This window comes from Pinus tabuliformis, chromosome 2_1, assembly GCF_031772625.1.
Source record: "Pinus tabuliformis cultivar Carrire ecotype Pingquan chromosome 2_1, CPIR1, whole genome shotgun sequence".
Lineage (NCBI taxonomy): Eukaryota > Viridiplantae > Streptophyta > Pinopsida > Pinales > Pinaceae > Pinus > Pinus tabuliformis.
This window is the reverse complement of record NC_142299.1, coordinates 510,392,585-510,411,173: the sequence shown is the minus strand read 5'-3', so window position 1 is coordinate 510,411,173 and position 18,589 is coordinate 510,392,585.

The window sequence follows — 18,589 nt, the reverse complement described above, 5'->3', positions numbered from 1 at the left end:
TGAATGTGGTTGACAATAAATTCATTGACCATGGTCGACCATATGAAAGCACGATTAACCATTGTGGATCATTGTTCATCTTAGAGATATTGATTAACCATTATGACCATGGTTGATGATGGTTACTGATGGTCGATGATGGTTGATGATTGCTTATAAACAATTAAATAAACATGCTTGACCATCGTTGATTTTCATATTGAGACAATCCTTGTCACTATTCAACGTTGGACCATGGTTGACCATGGATGACCATGTTTGATTTTATAAAACATGGTTGACCATTATTATCATGTTGATATAATCTTTTTTATTATGTGATGTTAGACCACGGTTGAAACAATGATTGATTTTCACATTGAGACAATGTTTGAGCCAATCTGGCATTTGCCCATGGTTGACCATAACTGATGATGGTTGACCTTCATTGACAATATAAACCCAAGGGAATTAATTTATTTTTTTTGTAAGCTGGGGTGGGACTCTCCGATTTACATGTCCATTATGTACCCCTCTACGGGGGAAGGGTAGCCCAAGATTTGAACCCAAGACTTCCGGTTCGGTGAGACTTCATTTCCACGGCCCTTGCCGCTTGAGCTACCCCATGTGGACATAAACCCAAGGGAATAATTAACCCTAGGGACTAATACTGAAAACTAAAGGACTTATGAACCTAAGGGTATAAAATTAAACCCTATGAATATGAACACTTATATTAATAAACCCAATGGAATAATAAATGCAAGGGATAACATTTTTAAACCAAAGGTATATAAACCACAATATAAATATTATAAACCCTAAAATAAAAATGGTTGACCATGGTTGGTTTATGCATTGAGACAATCCTTGTCACAATGCGACATTGGACCATGGTTGACCATGATTTATGGTCATATCGAGACAATGTTTGTCATAACACAACATTGAACCATGGTTGGCCATGGTTGCTTTGAATATTGATACAATCTTTGTCACAATACAACAAAGGGATTACCAACCCAAGGGAATAATATTAAACCAAATTGACCAATATTATGAACCTAAGGTATATAAACATGGCTGACCATGGATAATTTTCATATTGAGACAATCCTTGTCACAATGTGATGTTTGACCATGGTTGAGCATGGTTTATTTTCTTATAAAGAAAAATTTTGTCACAATGTGATGTTGGACCATGGTTGGCCATGGATGATTTTCACATTGAGACAATCTTTATAACAATGCGATGTTCAACCACGATTAACAATGTTGGATTTTATAAAACAGGGTTGACCATGATTTTCCATGATTGTCTATGATTTTCATATTGAGACAAATTTTGTCACAATCTAACATTCGACTATGGTTGACCATGGCTGGCTATGATTAACAATGATTGACGATGATTGATATTATAAACCCAAAGGAATAATAAAACCAAGGGATTATGAACCCAAGCTAATAATATTAAACCCAAGGGACTAATATTATAAACCCAAGGTATACAAGCCCTAAGATAAATATTATAAAAACTAAAATAAGCATGGTTAACCATGGTTGATTTTCATATTGAGATAAACCTTGTCACAATGCAAAATTCGACCATGGTTGGCTCTAATTGACTATGGTTGACCATCATCAATATTATAAACCGAGGGGAATAATAAACCCAAGGGATTAGTACTAAAACCCTAATGGATTATGAACCCAAGGGAATAATATTAAACTGAAGGGACTAATATTATAAACCCAAGGTGTTTATAAAAATTATAAACACAAAAATAAACAAGGTTGACCATGGTTGATATCCATATCAAGACAATCTTTGTCACAATGTGACGTTCGACCATGGTTGACCATGATAGACTATGGCTGACCATGGTTGACCATTATTGTCCATGGTTTACCATCATCGTTCATCATGATCAAATAGACTTTAATCAAGGTTGATTATGGTTGATGAAATTAAACCATGGTTAATCATGGTTGACCATTGTTGACCATGGTTGATATTGGTTTACCACGGTAGATTGTGGTTAACTATAAAGACATTGACCATGGTCGACCATATTCAAGCATGATTAACCATCGTTGATCATGGTTCACCGTAGAGACACGATCAAGACTCCAAGAAGATTTCGGGAGCTGCAAAGAGAAGATTTAACTCTCTGCAGATGCAAATATTTCGTTATTTCCCTCTGCCTTGAAGACAATGACTGCAAGAAAAATAGAGCGATGACCATCCATTAACTCGACATTATTGAGCTTGCATGTCATGTCTCCCAAATTAATACAATTTTTTTTTTCTATTTCATAAAAGAAAATACAACCAATAAAAACATCTTTCCAGAAAAACCTTCTAATTTATTTTTTTATTTTATTAATATTAATTTTCACAATAATATTAATATTAATTAGTTACACATTTTTTATATATAATTTTTTTAATAAGTGGTTTAGATTTCATTAAATTTAATATAAATTTGAATAAATATTACTCTAGATCCAATGAGCCCATTGTTATCCTTCATTGATAAGAATTTTTACTTTCTTTGATATGTAAGCTGTAAATTTTATTAATGTTTAAGTTTCACAATATTTTTGATATTTATATTAAAAGTTTTATAGATAAGTTATAAAAAATATATTATTATTATTTTTCGAATAAGTTATAAGTTTTTTATATATATGATATTTTTAATAAATAATTTCAGTTTCATTTCTATATTGTTTTTTTACCTCTTTATTGTTTACTTTCTCTCTTTTTTTAATAGTTTACTTTACTTTATGCTAGCGATAAGTTATGTATATGTGAACTTTTTTAATGAACTGATTTGTAATTATATTTATTGAATTTATTTTAATCAATACTTTTAATTATTATGATTTTTTAATATATATATATATATATTCTCAATTTCATTAAATCAATAGAAACTTAAATATATATATTTTCAATTTCATTAAATCAATAGAAATTTAAATAAATATTGTTTTTAAAATAAATATTAAAGTGATATTTAAATAATTAAAATTTTGATAAATATTCAATATATATATATAATTTACACATATATATATATAATTTTCTTATATTTAAATTATTTATATTTAAAATATTTTTAACATTATACATTTAATCAATTAATTAATCAATGGATTCAAGCGACAACGAATTCAATACAGACAGTGTGCATCCCGATCCATCCAGACATATTAGATTAGATTATATATGATCGTGACAAGTGGTGACTTCGCCGGGAGATGCCGGTTGGATGCTTATGGTTCGAGGTGCAGCATTCAATCAATGGAAGAACTAGGGTGGCCCAAAGATTGACGGGAGCTTCCGACCGGTCCGAATTACCTTTTGATGAGTGAAGAGAAAGGTCATTTCCTTAAGCCCGCGTAGTGGTATTCACTGGTTCGAACAAGAAGGAAAGTAGTGTAGTTAGTACGAGTCCCTTCTTTCTTTGTTCAGTCATACTTATTATCTGCGGTGTAAGCTCTACTCTATGGTTCGGCGGTGAGTGAAACAAGTCAGCATGATGGTTCGGTCCTGTTCGTTATAATAGCCCTAAACATGACGGGGTTCCCCGCACGCGAGGTTGGTTTTCTATTCTCTTTTCTAATGAAAGGGGTAACATCTGAAGTTAGGGGAAGTTTATTACGATACCTCATATATGATGGAACAAGATTATGTATGTGCTTTACATCCATCGATCCCTATCCACCTCTCTATGTTTGGACGAACCTCAATTGCAAGCCTTACAATGAGCGTTGTTGTTGAGAAGTAACTTGTAACCATTGGAGGTCACTCAACTATTTGTTTTGCGATTTCCAAACATTCTCTAGTCATCACTCAATCAATTTCAATATTTAATTGTAAGGACTTGAACTTATTAAATTCAGAAATAAAATTAATAGTAACTTCGGCTAGAAGAATCTTCAAGTGAATTCACCTTAGTGAAATTTAGGCCCCATATCACAACCTCCAATTACAATCTCATTTTGAGTTTTAATACCAAATTGAAACTTGAGTTCCACTTTCACCCATATGAAAGCACTCAAATGAGCTCGCAAGAGGCCCAAGTCATTCCTTCGATGATGGCTATATTGGCTATGATCTTGGCTTTCCCTCACAGAGATGCGATTCCTCCAAAGAAATACACTCAACAATCATTGTACATAATAGCTCCATGCAATTTTAATGAAGGTATGTGGTTAATTCCTATGGTTAATGGCCATGGGTCCCTAAGAATTCTTCTCAATAATTCATTTGTAACACCAAGATAAGAGATTCTCTATTCCATAATTTTCCTAATTCGTAAAAGTAACACGTTACATGAGCCCGCTTCGAAAGGTTGGTCAGATGGCATATGATAGTATAGCATTCGATCCCTCTGGAATAAATTGAGGCTATATATTATTTTTCTATTCTTCTGAACACATCTATGAAACATATAGATTCAAAGGTTTCAATTTGTAATTAAAGAAATGAATTTTTAAATGAAAATTGCTTTTGCTATTTAAAAAATTAATGAATAATTTACATGGAAATTTGTCTATTCAACTCAAGGGTAGGAATTTATCTGATGCAGGAGCATCTGGTCAACAGGGTGAAGTCAGAGAGAGGGCGGACAAGGTTTCTAAAAAGGACTGGAGATGAGGAATAGTTCACTGAACGGACAGCAAGTCTGTCTCGTTCTTAAGTTTCTTTTCTTTCTTTGTTAGCTACATTATTATCTGTTGTTATTTTAGTTTTGTCCATTATTTCTGAAGTATTGTAATAGGTTCTAACTGGAAATGATAGTAGTAGGTTAGAGTCATCAGACAGTTAACAATAAATTACTGTTGTAAAGAACGGACTAAGTAAACTAGTTAAACACCAAGAAAAGTCACGTCTGTAGTAACTGCTGAACTGAAAATGAGCAACTACCAGTAGTTATCAAACTGCCTGGAAACAATGTATAAAAAGATAAGCAAGCAAACCCAGTGGGGTTCAGCAGCGGAGAAAACACAAAAGAGTAACAGAAAATAAAGAGATATTTCCTTCATTTTTTACAGTGCACAAGTAAACAAATAATTCTTGTATGCGTCCTCAGTAACACAAGACTGTGTGTAAAGTTCTGTATAAATAATTTACTTTTATTTGCATATACCAAAAGTTCATTACAGCATTCGATGAGTTACGAATTGGCAGAGTAAGAAAGCGAGCAAGAAGTGGAATCGACTAGCACCCACTACGGGTTCATACCAGGCAAACATAGTCACCAGGTAAGCACCAAAAACTGGCAGTGAACGAGTTTACTTCCCATTTAATTTTTACAACAAACTATCTCAGCATAAAATTACATAGAACAGTTCATCTCAGTGCAACCTAACAGCGTTGCCGCAGACACCAAAACCCTCCTAGTTTACGGCCAAGGGTTTGACAAACCCAGAAACCCCAAACACGACAAAGGAACAGGCATTCTACATAACAAGCAACCATAACCCGGGACAGTGACCAAGACTCAATACAGATAAGTAAACAAGAACAGGACTACCCGGGAGGAGTCGACGAATGCCATTGCCCACGAAACAGGGGACGGCCACACCTGCAAAAGGCACCAAGGGCGGAAGGTTAGTTTTCTTTTAAAACCCTTGCATGAGAAGTAAAAAGCCGTAAAGACTGGAAACGAAAACACAGAGAATGAACACGAGGGCGTGACCATACCTGAGAGTGAGCCGTAATAGCAGACAAGAAAAACCTCGAACCAGAGAGTCCTGCTCACAGAGGGGCCGAAAAACGTTAGCATCTGCACAAGTTGGGGTAAAGAAACACCAGCATAGAACTGGAACTTACCTTATTAAATAGTCGAGAGCCGGAGAGGGAAGAACCCGGAGTTCCATCGACCTGGGTAACTGTCGAGCTGAGCGAGCCGAGCACCATTACGCCATAGCAATTAACCACAAAGAATTGTCAAGAAGACCAGACCAGACGGTGCCCACGTAACCAAACAAAGGAGAGTGTTTACAGCCAGGAAAAGCGAAACGAGCATACGATGGAATAGCAATAACTTACCAAGGAAACCAAGCACCGGACAGACAAACCAACATAGGAACGACAGAGCACAGTCGAGCTCTCACCATATCACCACAGAACAGGCGGAACCACATAGGGTTTCATCACAGGCGAACAACCACAAGCAGAGCAAAATAACACAGAAACCACCGAAACCAACCACCGGGAGATAGAAATGACCGCAAGGGCGCGAACAGACTGACAAAATCAAGGCGGGGTTTGCCAGGATCCCGAGGAGAACAGGTGTCCAACGAAGGGGTGGAGAGAGTACATGCAAAGTTGATTGCATATCAGACAGTAATCAATTCCCAATTAACGCGTATATTGCCCAATTCATAACGTTAAGTCCACATCAGCTGAAGCAAGGCGGGACCACGTGGGTTGGCCCCATCATTATCACTATAGAAATTATTTTTATTTTCTAACCAAAAAAGAGTTATTTTTCCATTAAATACGTTAAACCATATATTTATATGGGAATATTTTATATGTGATCTAATTAAAATCTAATAGTTCCATTAAAACTATATATAGAAAAAAAAGCAGTGTCGATGTGAAACATAAAAAACAAATATATATAAAAAAAATAAAAATAGTTTTATAAAATTAAACCATGATGATATTTACCATTGTAAATTTACATGAGCTATTATAAAATACCTTTTCTCTCATTTATTAACAATAAGACATTTTGTTTTTCCATTTAAGAAGTTGGAAAATATTTTTATAATTAAAAAATATGTCAAGATCAGTGTTACCCTTCGATACACTCCAAACGTTCCTGCCCTCCAGCCTCCACCTGTCCCTTTGTGTGCATCCACCATCCACCTACCCTCCCTTCTCATTCGACGGTCGTCGCAGCCCTCTGCCAGTTGACCAACCTAAAATCCTCGCCCTCCCCACTACCTCTTGCCATTTGCAACATTTTCCTAGGCGAGGAGAGGAGCTCGTCCACTAGAGCCATCAGGTATCCCTACATGCAATCACACACTACCCTTGAGCTTCGTCGAGATGCCGAGCATACTACAGATGAGACCAACGTTGTTCTTTCGCCCCATGTTGCACAACAATGTGTTTTCGTTTCCTTCAGCCATTCTTCCACCATCGCTCCTCCCAACCATGAACCAGGTAAATGCGGAACCACCCTTATTTTTTTCAAGTTTTTTTCCTTATCACTCCTCTCCAGCGGCGACATATGCCAAGCCCTAACTATTTTCGTTTATTTTGTTCTTATGCATGCCAATGATGGGACAAATCACACAACTATAGACAAGAGAGGACTTTTCCCAACGTCGGTTGGGCATACCAGGTTTTTCTTCGTTCCCACCGCTTTCTTTGAAGGGCCGACACTACTTTGAAATTTTTTGTTTGCAAAATAAAATTGACACTAACTGTTGGATTTAGAGACGTCTAATTGCGGAATTGTGCCTCAGTATACGTTGCCAGGTTCGCCTGCAATGAATGGTGTTGCTGAGCGACGAAATCGCACCCTTAAAGACATGGTGAGAAGTATGATTGCTCGTACAACTCTACCTGAGAATTTGTGGGGAGAAGCCTTAAAGACTGCAGCATACATACTTAATAGAGTGCCTACTAAAGTAGCTAACAAAACCCCTTACGAGTTATGGGTTGGGCGCAAGCCTAGCTTGAATCATTTGAGAGTTTGGGGATGTCCATGTGAAGCTAGGCCTTATAAGCGAAGCAAAAAGAAACTGGACGAAAGAACCATTAGTTGTTACTTTATAGGCTATTCTGAACGATCTAGGGGGTTCAAATTCTATAATCCAACAGAACATACAGTTTTCGAGTGAGGAAGTGCAAAATTTTTTGAGGATAATGAGTTAGTGGGGGGAGATATGACAAAAGATAGTATTTTTGAAGAAGAAGAGACGAATGCGAATGAGACTATGGACCAAAGTCCTAGTTTTGTTCAAATTCCGATTGCGTTTAGAAATACATCTTTTGACAATGTGCAAACTTCATCATCCCAAACAACTCAGTTAGAAACTCAACATGGAATAGAGAACACAAATGGACCTGAACCCAACCCAAACCCTCACATTGACATGACAAATGTTGATGGCCTAGGGCCTGTGGGAGAGTCAGAAGTTGGTAATGATGTTCTTCCTCCTGTTGAAGATCAAGTTGTAAATGAACCTCAAGAAAATCTAGAGCCTGTGCCAATTAGGAGATCTACTAGAGAGAAAAGATCTACACAATCAAAGGATTATGCATATCTTCAAGAACATGAGTTTGACATTGGCATGTTTGAAAATGATCCTGTTAATATCAAACAAGCTATGGAAAGCTCTAACTCTCAAATGTGCATTAATGCCATGAATGAAGAGATGAAATCTATGTATGACAATGACGTTTGGGATATCGTTCTGTTGCCTAAAGACAAGAAACCCGTTGGTTGCAAATGGATATTTAAGACTAAGCGGGATTCTAAAGGCAATGTTGAAAAATACAAGGCACGTCTTGTTGCGAAAGGTTTCACACAGAAAGAAGGCATTGATTATAAAGAGACTTTCTCTCCAGTTTCATCGAAAGACTCTTTAAGGATTATATTGGCGCTTGTAGCACATTATGATTTAGAACTTCATCAGATGGATGTAAAGACGGCATTTCTCAATGGTGACATTGATGAAACGATCTATATGAAGCAGCCAGAAAACTTTGTATCAGGTGATGCAGGGTCTATGGTTTGCAGACTTAAGAAATCTATCTATGGGCTAAAACAAGCATCTCGACAATGGTATTATAAGTTTCACCAAGTTATTAGCTCATTTGGTTTTGAGTCTAACATAGTAGATGAATGTATATACCTTAAGTTCTGTGGGAGTAAATTTATTTTCTTGGTTTTATATGTAGATGACATATTGCTTGCCAGTAACGATAAAGACATGTTGCATCAAACTAAGAATTTTTTATTTAAGAACTTTGAAATGAAAGATCTTGGTGATGCATCATTTGTTCTAGGGATTGAAATACTTAGAGATAGATCTCAAGGTATTCTGAGGTTATCCCAGAGGAACTATATCGATAAGATTCTAACAAGATTTGGCATGCAAAACAGCAAACCAGGAGATACCCCTATATCAAAAGGAGATAAGTTTAGTCTGAAACAATGTCCCCAAACTGACTTAGATAAAAATCTCATGAAAGATATTCCCTATGCCTCAGCCGTGGGTAGCATCATGTATGCACAAGTATGCACGCGTCCGGATATTGCGTTCATTACCGGAATGCTAGGGAGATATTTGAGTAACCCAGGTATGGAACACTGGAAGGCAGCCAAGCGAGTGTTGAGATACCTAAAGAGAACAAGGGACTATATGCTCACGTATCGGAGATCGGAACAGCTCGAGGTCATTGGATACACCGATTCTGATTTTGGAGGATGTGTCGACAGCATGAAATCAACATCAGGATACATCTTCATGATGGCAGGTGGTGCTGTGTCATGGAAGAGCGCTAAACAGTCATTGGTAGCCTCCTCCACTATGGCAGCTGAATTTGTTGCATGTTTTGAAGCATCTAATCATGGCGTATGGCTGAAGAACTTCGTCACAAGTGTGAAAATTGTGGATTCTATTCAGAAACCACTCAAATTATTATGTGACAACAATTCAGCAGTGTTATACGCATCCAACAACCGAAGTTCATCAAAGTCGAAGTACATTGACATTAAGTTTTTGGTTGTAAAAGAGAGAGTGCAGAATAATGAATTATGTATAAAACACATAGGTACAGACTCCATGATTGCGGATCCTCTTACTAAAGGATTACCACCCAAGAAGTTTCACCAACATGTTGCTTGTATGGGTGTAATATCTGTTTAGGATAATTAGAAAAATGTGGGAGTCTGAATATGTTTTAAGTTCTGTTTTTTGATGTTCTATGTAATGCAATTGTAAACAATTTTGATGATATATACAAGTTGCATTCAGTTTCAGTTTCATTATTTCTTTCTTTAAAGTTTAAGTTTTTGGCCTCATACAGTAAAGTAAAGGTGACTCAATTAGAAATAGGCACGTCTAATCACACTTGCGTGTAATTTCTAAACTATATGTCCAAATCAGATTCATGTCATTCAGTTATGTTGGCAGCGTGATTTATGTCAGTTTAGTTGCGAATAAATGTGACAAATGCCGCTTAAGTCCTTTGTTAGCATAATTGATGGACGGAATTGTTTAAGAAATACGATAAGTAAAGACAGAAAAGTTGCATGCAATAAAGTTAAGGACATATAATCAAAAGGTTGCACTTGTCCATGTGGGAGATTGTTGGATTTAGAGACGTCTAATTGCAATAATTAAGTTGGACATACGTGCATCATGATTATGATGTCAATTACTGTCAGCAAGATTACATTCATATGCCAAATAATGTGATTAATTAAGTCATGGCATTAAACGTATTTAAAAATAAGGATTTGGATACAAATACATGTAGATTAATGTTAATCAATTATAATTGTTAATGGACCGATTATAGTTGATTAAAATAAATAGCAATAATAAATTTGAGCTGAATAAGGAAATCAAAATCTGATTGATTGATTGATTGATTGATTGATTTCAATCAATCTGAAATTTCAGACAGACTTGTTTCAGCTAAATTTTAGGCTGCCCTAGGATTGGGGTTTTGCAGTGCTATAAAAGGGCTGAGTCTCCAAGGCTTGCAATCACTCAGAAAAATTGTCTGCTCCATTGAAGACTAAAAGGATTGCAAGTTCTTGGAAGGATTCAAGAGCCAACAACTCAAGTAAAGCCCAGGAGCCCTTTGAAGATGGAAAGTAAGTTCCGGTGTGCATTGATTTTGATTTCTTACAAAGGAGTAGATCTTGGTTAAGGGGTTTAAAGTAATTAGGAAAACCTATAACGTAAATCCATCACTAACATCTTTGGCCTTAACATTTCCAATAAACTCCATGTCAAAGATTTCCACCAAGCCACTAAATAATTTCCATAGTCACTATGGTGTGTCACGCGTGGATATTGCAGTCGAATTTGATCGATTATTGCATGAATTTGAGAGAATTTTTTTTAATTAAACTGTAAATTGATATGATCATAGATATCCTTCTATCCCACGTTTTTATTCCAACAGTAATTGCTAAATTTGATAGTATTGATTAACATCTAAAGAACCATGGAATTTTACCATAAGAATTCGAATTGTAGTGGTGGTTTATAGGAAACATAGTGATCTTGAAGGAATGGTAACATTACAACAAATCGAGAGGCCATGGAGAAATTCACAATATTATTTTAGTAGTCATTCTTATTTTTACATGGGTAGATGCAGACATGGGAACAAACTTTGTCGATTCGCCTTGCGAATTATTTGGTAAATTCGATTCATTTAAGAAACCTTACTGTCACGACTATGTTCACGAGATTGCTTCGCCTTCACGGACTCATCTTGGGAAGAGACTGACTCAATGCATAACTCCCACTGGATAGTCACATATAGCGAAATGTTAGCTCTTGCAATTCATAGAGAAAAAAAATAATCCGAGATAAAGAATTTCCGCAGCAACGCTTCACGCTCCCCACCGCCATAACCATTGATATAAACAAACCTATCGACAAATTAAATTTATTTTTTCTTAATATTTTTTATTATTATTATTTTAATTCATTGGTAAATAAAAATAAAAATAATTTGCTATTACTATCTTAATTTTTGAATTCATTAATTAAAATAATAGTAATTTGCTACTACTATCTTCTATCAATAATAATTTATTGATGTAATATAGATATATAGATATATATATATATATATAATGTTTCTTTTTTAAATAAAAAAATATAACCTTTGAAAAACTTCTATTCTTATTTATTAATTCTATTCACTTTATATAAATTACTATTGATATAAATACATCAAATATTCTACTACTATAACAATTGTGTGAATAAAGTATTCATCCTTAACCTTATCTCACCTCACGTCATATTACAACAGTGAGTAGAAATACGGGGAATCACTTACAAACTAACCCTCACATGGATTTCAATATGGTATTTAGAAATGGTGTTATCCATGATTTTTATATATATATGACGTTCAATGTTTAATTAATAAGTTAAGAAAGTATATGATTTTTATTCTATTATTTATTTTTGGTCACTCACTTAAGAAACTGTAGTAAACATATTTTTTTTTTATAAATTGCCATGTATCAAAATTATAGAGAAAGGACCATAATCAAAATAGAGAATAATGATCAAATGTGTTTCCGCATAGATGAGGTAACCAACCATTAAATATAATAAAAAGAAAAGTCCCCTAAGATTACAGACCCAATGCGGTCTAACAAATATTTAAAAAAAAAATATTGTTCATCAAGGATAGCAGATGAATCCCAATGAAAATTAACATCGCATTCCAAAAACTAGACATCATAAATAGTCAAGAAAGCCTATGTATTAAGATGATAAATAGGCTTCCACGTTAATAGCTTTATCTTCAAACTTAGATGACACGAGCATAGCAGAAGTAGGTGAAGTAGGTGTGAGGCCATTTCAAGCCTGGCTAGCTAGCCTTCCACATCAAGCAATAAATTATTTAGCTCATCTAGTTTGTGCAATAGGATGTCTTAAGTTGGGCGCCTATCGACCAAGACTTTACTAAAAGGAAGCATCAGATGCTAGTAGAGGTCCGTAGTGTGGAGGTAATGATTTTGATGCATGAACGAATTGGTACTACAAGTGACCGACAAAGTGATTTTTCCTATTCTTTCTTAATTAAGAATCGCTGGCCTCTCCTAGCTTATATATGAGATTGGAACCCTAAAAGAGCGTGAGGCTAATAATTTCAAGCATAGGAATCGACTTGAAAATGCACCCTAGAGCCACACATAGTGTCACAACCTTCACATCCTTACGAGTATGGGCTCATTGTCAATTCATGGCTTCTAAAGGCAACAAAACGTAGGCTAGACTAGGAAGGATCTAGTCCTAGCTTATATATGAGATTGGAACCCTAAAAGAGCGTGAGGCTAATAATTTCCAGCATAGGAATCGACTTGAAAATGCACTCTAGAGCCACACATAGTGTCACAACCTTCACATCCTTACGAGTATGGGCTCATTGTCAATTCACGGCTTCTAAAGGCAACAAAACATAGGCTAGACTAGGAAGGATCTAGTCCTAGCTTATATATGAGATTGGAACCCTAAAAGACCGTGAGGCTAATAATTTCAAGGATAAGAATCGACTTGAAAATGCACTCTAGAGCCACGCATAGTGTCACAACCTTCACATCCTTACGAGTATGGGCTCATTGTCAATTCATGGCTTCTAAAGGCAACAAAGCATAGGCTAGACTAGGAAGGATCTAGTCCTAGCTTATATATGAGATTGGAACCCTAAAAGAGCGTGAGGGTGAGGCTAATAATTTCAAGGACAGGAATCGACTTGAAAATGCACTCTAGAGCCACGCATAGTGTCACAACCTTCACATGCTTACGAGTATGGGCTCATTGTCAATTCATGGCTTGTAAAAGCAACAAAACATAGGCTAGACTAGGAAGGATCTAGAGTGGGGCATGGGGAAGTCACAAGCTGAGAAAGACAAAGAGGTTGCCTTGAGGTGGTTTGGATTAATATTTCTCCATTGAAAAAGTCTAGTGATTGTGATAGGAAATCCAACGGAGGGAGAGCATTCATCAACACCCAAGACGGATTGCCGTGACTAAATGTCAAAGTGGGCATAAGAAACAGCGTAAGGATGTGATGGAGGAGTAGCGGTGAATCTAGGAAATCACCTATGAGAATTAGCATAAAAATTAAGGATATGGATACAATAGTACGAGAGAGACTTAAGGCGCTCATAAACCGCTCTACCATCTTACTGGCCAGACAAAGCACATTAGTCATTGGCATGAGTAGTGGCATGCGAGTGAGTAGGGTGGTGGGATGCCCACCATTCATCCCATCCAGACATTAAAATGATGATAACACCTAATCAAAGTTCTATTATATTAGATAACATTAAGAAGTTAACGTTATTTTGAATTAAATTAGAAATATAAATATTAAGGAGTTGAAATAGTGAACATTTTTGAAATTGGTTGAGAAGAGCTTTAATAATGGAAGGAGGTATGTTTTTAAAAGTTTTGGTATAAAATTAAAGCATATCTATATATATAAAGTTTGAATAATCAATTAGAATTTCTAAATAAACAATGCAAATTACTACTGGAATATTCAAATAGTGTTTTGATTTTTAAAAAATATATATCATGTAGTTAATTTGTGAATAGCTTATAATATACAATATTTTCTAAAAATCATATCAGATATATATACCAAATATTAAGATTAAAATACTAAAAATTAAAATGATAATCTAATTATTTTATTTAGAAAAAATCAGCCTCAAGAACTAGTTTGATCGGTGAACCTCGTAGTTCGGGAGGTCACAGGTTCGGGAGGTCACAGGGTCAATTCTCCCTAACGCCCTTGGGGTTAGGCCTAGCTATTGGCCGCGGAGCTTGATACCCTTGCTCAAACTCAACTATTTCTGTGGAGATAGAGGCCACCCAGTACAGGCCACCTAGTCACCGTGGGTGTCCATGAACCACACGTAAAAACACAAATAAATAAATAAATAAATAAATTATTTAAAAAAATAATAATGAACTTGTCTATTTAAAAATATATATTGAGAAAGAGTCTTAACAGTGTAATATTCCACAAACACACTTATTACATTATAAGTTTAGGGTGTCAAACACACTTATTACATTATAAGTTTAGGGTGTGAACCCATGTCGAAGAATATGAGATACATTGTTTCATAATTGTTAAAAAATTTACTAATTAATATATTGAGAAAGACTAGTAAAAGTTTAATATCCCAGAAATACACTTATGACATTATAGGTTTATGGTGTGAACCCCATGTCCAAGATATTGTTTCATAATTCTTAAATTTTTTAATAATAAATTAATTATCTAAATAAAATCTTCACATATATTATTTTTGGAAAAATTAATTCATGTTTAAAAAAATAATATTATATAATCTATATTTTTCAAATTTTTTTATATTGAAATTCAATCATATTATTTTAAATCAAATCACACATTTCAATTTTTGAAATTATATTTTTTAACGAATAATATTATACTTAAAATATTTAAATTATATAACTAATCATATTCAAAATTTTAATCATTCTACTAAATTATCTAACCAAACTTTCTCTCTCACGCATCATAATCATTGGAAATTACATTATTCCATAGCATCACAACTCACATGGAGTATCACACTTACCGTAATAATTTAATCAGTATGAGATATGATATAATGAAATGGGTGCGAAATTATAGATGATTGTGAACACCAGAATGGGAAACTAAACTAACAAAGATGTATATATTATTGCCATTTAAATTTGTATTATGTTACATGCAAAGACATAAATCTTCAAAGAAATGATTGACATTGTAAATGAATATAAATGTAAGATTGAAGTCTATCTACGCTTTAATTAATTTAAATAAATAAATTTGAGTAATTAAAATTATATTAAATAATATATATATATATATATATATATATATATATATATATATATATTTATATTTATTTATTTATTTATTTATTGAGTAATTAACATTATATTAAATAATAACATTAAATTAAGAAAAATTTTATTGTAGAAATTATATAAGAAAAAGTTTTGGCCAATTTTTTTCTCTGATTTTTACTTAAAAAACATTTCTTAATTCATTATACATCACAAAAACGTATATATATATATATATATATATATATATATATATATATATATATATATATATTAAAATAAATAAATCTAATCTAAATATATAATCTATTTAATTAATTTCAATTAAATTAGCTAATCAATAAGATAATTTTAATTATGATACAAATAAAATAACTAGTTGAATAACTAAATACTTCAAATTATTTGAATAAAAATTATATATATAATTAAATTTCAACTCATAATTAGGTTTTATTTAAAAAATTAAGTTATAAGTTCAACATTATACAAAATGATGATGATGATGATTAACATCCATTGACACCAAATTTGGCCTATCAGACCTAAAGAAAACAAGTTTTTTAGTTTGATTGAAGATTTTATTCTTATGCTCAAAAACCTTGGAGAGAAGCCTCCCGGGCTCATTATAATTTTGACATTGTAAAAAGCTAGGAAGGTCAATATTTCAACAAAGATTATGAAACTGAGATCTAATGTGGTTCTACCAGGGCACTCTAAGAGGGAATGATTGTCATCCTCGATGTTCATATTCTCACACAGATAGTAGATTCTTTCCATCCATAATGTTTTAGGAATACATATAATAAAATTATCAAACATTTCTTCAATATAATAAAATTATAAAACATTATATATATATATATATATATATATATATATATGCGCTATATTTTGAAATATGTTTAAAATTATTTAAACGATTTTTTTTTATTTTAATTTTAATTTTAATACGATTACAAAAATTATCAAAAATATTGCGATGGTCATCCTATAATAATAATATTATAAGAAAGAAAATATAAATAAATATACATAATAAAATCACAATTTATATATATATTTATTAATATTAAAAAAACATATAATATATATTATAGAGTTGAGATTTCTCTCATATATCATTTATCATTTTATCACATATGAAAAAAATCAGTTATATTGATTACCAATATTTAGTAATTTTTTATAATTTATTAAAAATTTTATTTAAAACAATATATTAGGGACTGATAAATATATTACTCCGTAATATAATATATATATTTTTTTAAAGAATACAAAATAATTTAAAAATTCAAAACATATTTTTGAATATATTTAGTTTATTTATTTGTGATGAATTTCTCTTTTTTCTTACTGACATAATGCCTACAGCTTAACATATTAAAATGTGTAAGTAACATTTTTTTATGGAGATAATGTCTTTGTCTTGTTAATCATTTTGACTCAATCAAATTACATAAAAATAAAAATAAAATTAATAATTATATTAATCTATTTTAACTCTCGATCTACTAAGTCCCGAGAGGGATCAAATCTCCTGAGGTGCAAATCTCTTTTGATATGGAGTTAAGATGAATCTAAATTGCTTTAAAAATATGTGAGGACTCCTTCGGCATGACATTGTCATGCTCCTATGTATTATCTTTAATACTATATTTGGTTCAACAAAATTTTATTAAAATTTTATTATGTTTATGGCTCAATTTAAAACACTTTTGATTTTACTATCCAATATATTCATTAGATAAACCTGAAATTTATCTGACTTTCATGCTCCACCTGGATCACAATTCAATCAATTATGATATTAGTATTAGGAATATACCCTTTGAACAAAAGCACATGAAAAAAATTATCCAAGTGCATGGATGTAAACAATGCTAGCATGTATGCAATAAGTACAAATCATTTCAAGATTTCAAATGGTGCATGGATGTAAGCAATGCTAACATGTATGCAATAAGTACAAATCATTTCAGGATTTCAAATGGTGCATGATAGTGTGTTACCAATTTCAAGCAACTTGCCTATTTTAGGCAACTTTTTTTTTTATCTCTCTTTAAAAAACACATGATCATCTAATTGAATTTTTTTATTCACATTACCTTTATCCACATAAATTTCCTATATATATTATGTAGTCTGTATATTATACTGTATCTTTATTAGTTTTTCTTCCATTTCATTGAGTAAGTCTAACCCAACAATATTTTTGTTTGTTGGGTTGGCATGTTCTACTTTCTACCATACACTGCTTCAAATATGATCATCTTCAAAGGTGATTAATACCCATTATTATATGTAAGCTCAACTAAACAATGTAACATTACTACATAAAAATCTTTTCCCTAACATATATTTTTAACTTGTTTTAAATTATATCATTAACTTATCTTGAATTACATAATTAATATTCTCAATCTGCCCATATTGAATCTTTTCCATAACATACATCTTTAACTTATCTTCAATTACTTAATTAATCTTCTCAATCTACTCATATTGAATCTTTTCCCTAACCTACATCCTTAACTTATCTACAATTACTTAATTAATCTTCTCAATCTACCCATATTGAATCTTTTCCCTAACATACATCCTTAACTTATCTACAATTACTTAATTAATCTTCTCAATCTGCCCATCTCACTCAACATGATACGTTATACAAATATTTAAATTCATGGGAAATCCTTCAAATAGTGATTTCCATTTTTTTCGAAATGAATTTTGGTATCGTTGTTGATGAACTCAACATGATAGGTTTAAATAGTGATTTCCATTTTTTAAATGAATTTTGGTATCGTTGTTGATGAACTCGGTTGTACAAATATTTAATTTTATGGGAAATCGTTTAAATACTGATTTTTTTTTTTTTTATTTATTTATGAATTTTGATATCTTTGTTGATGATTATTTCTTTAAACACACCTGGTTGTATGGAATTTGTTGTTGTTGTAAATTTTAGCCATTTTTG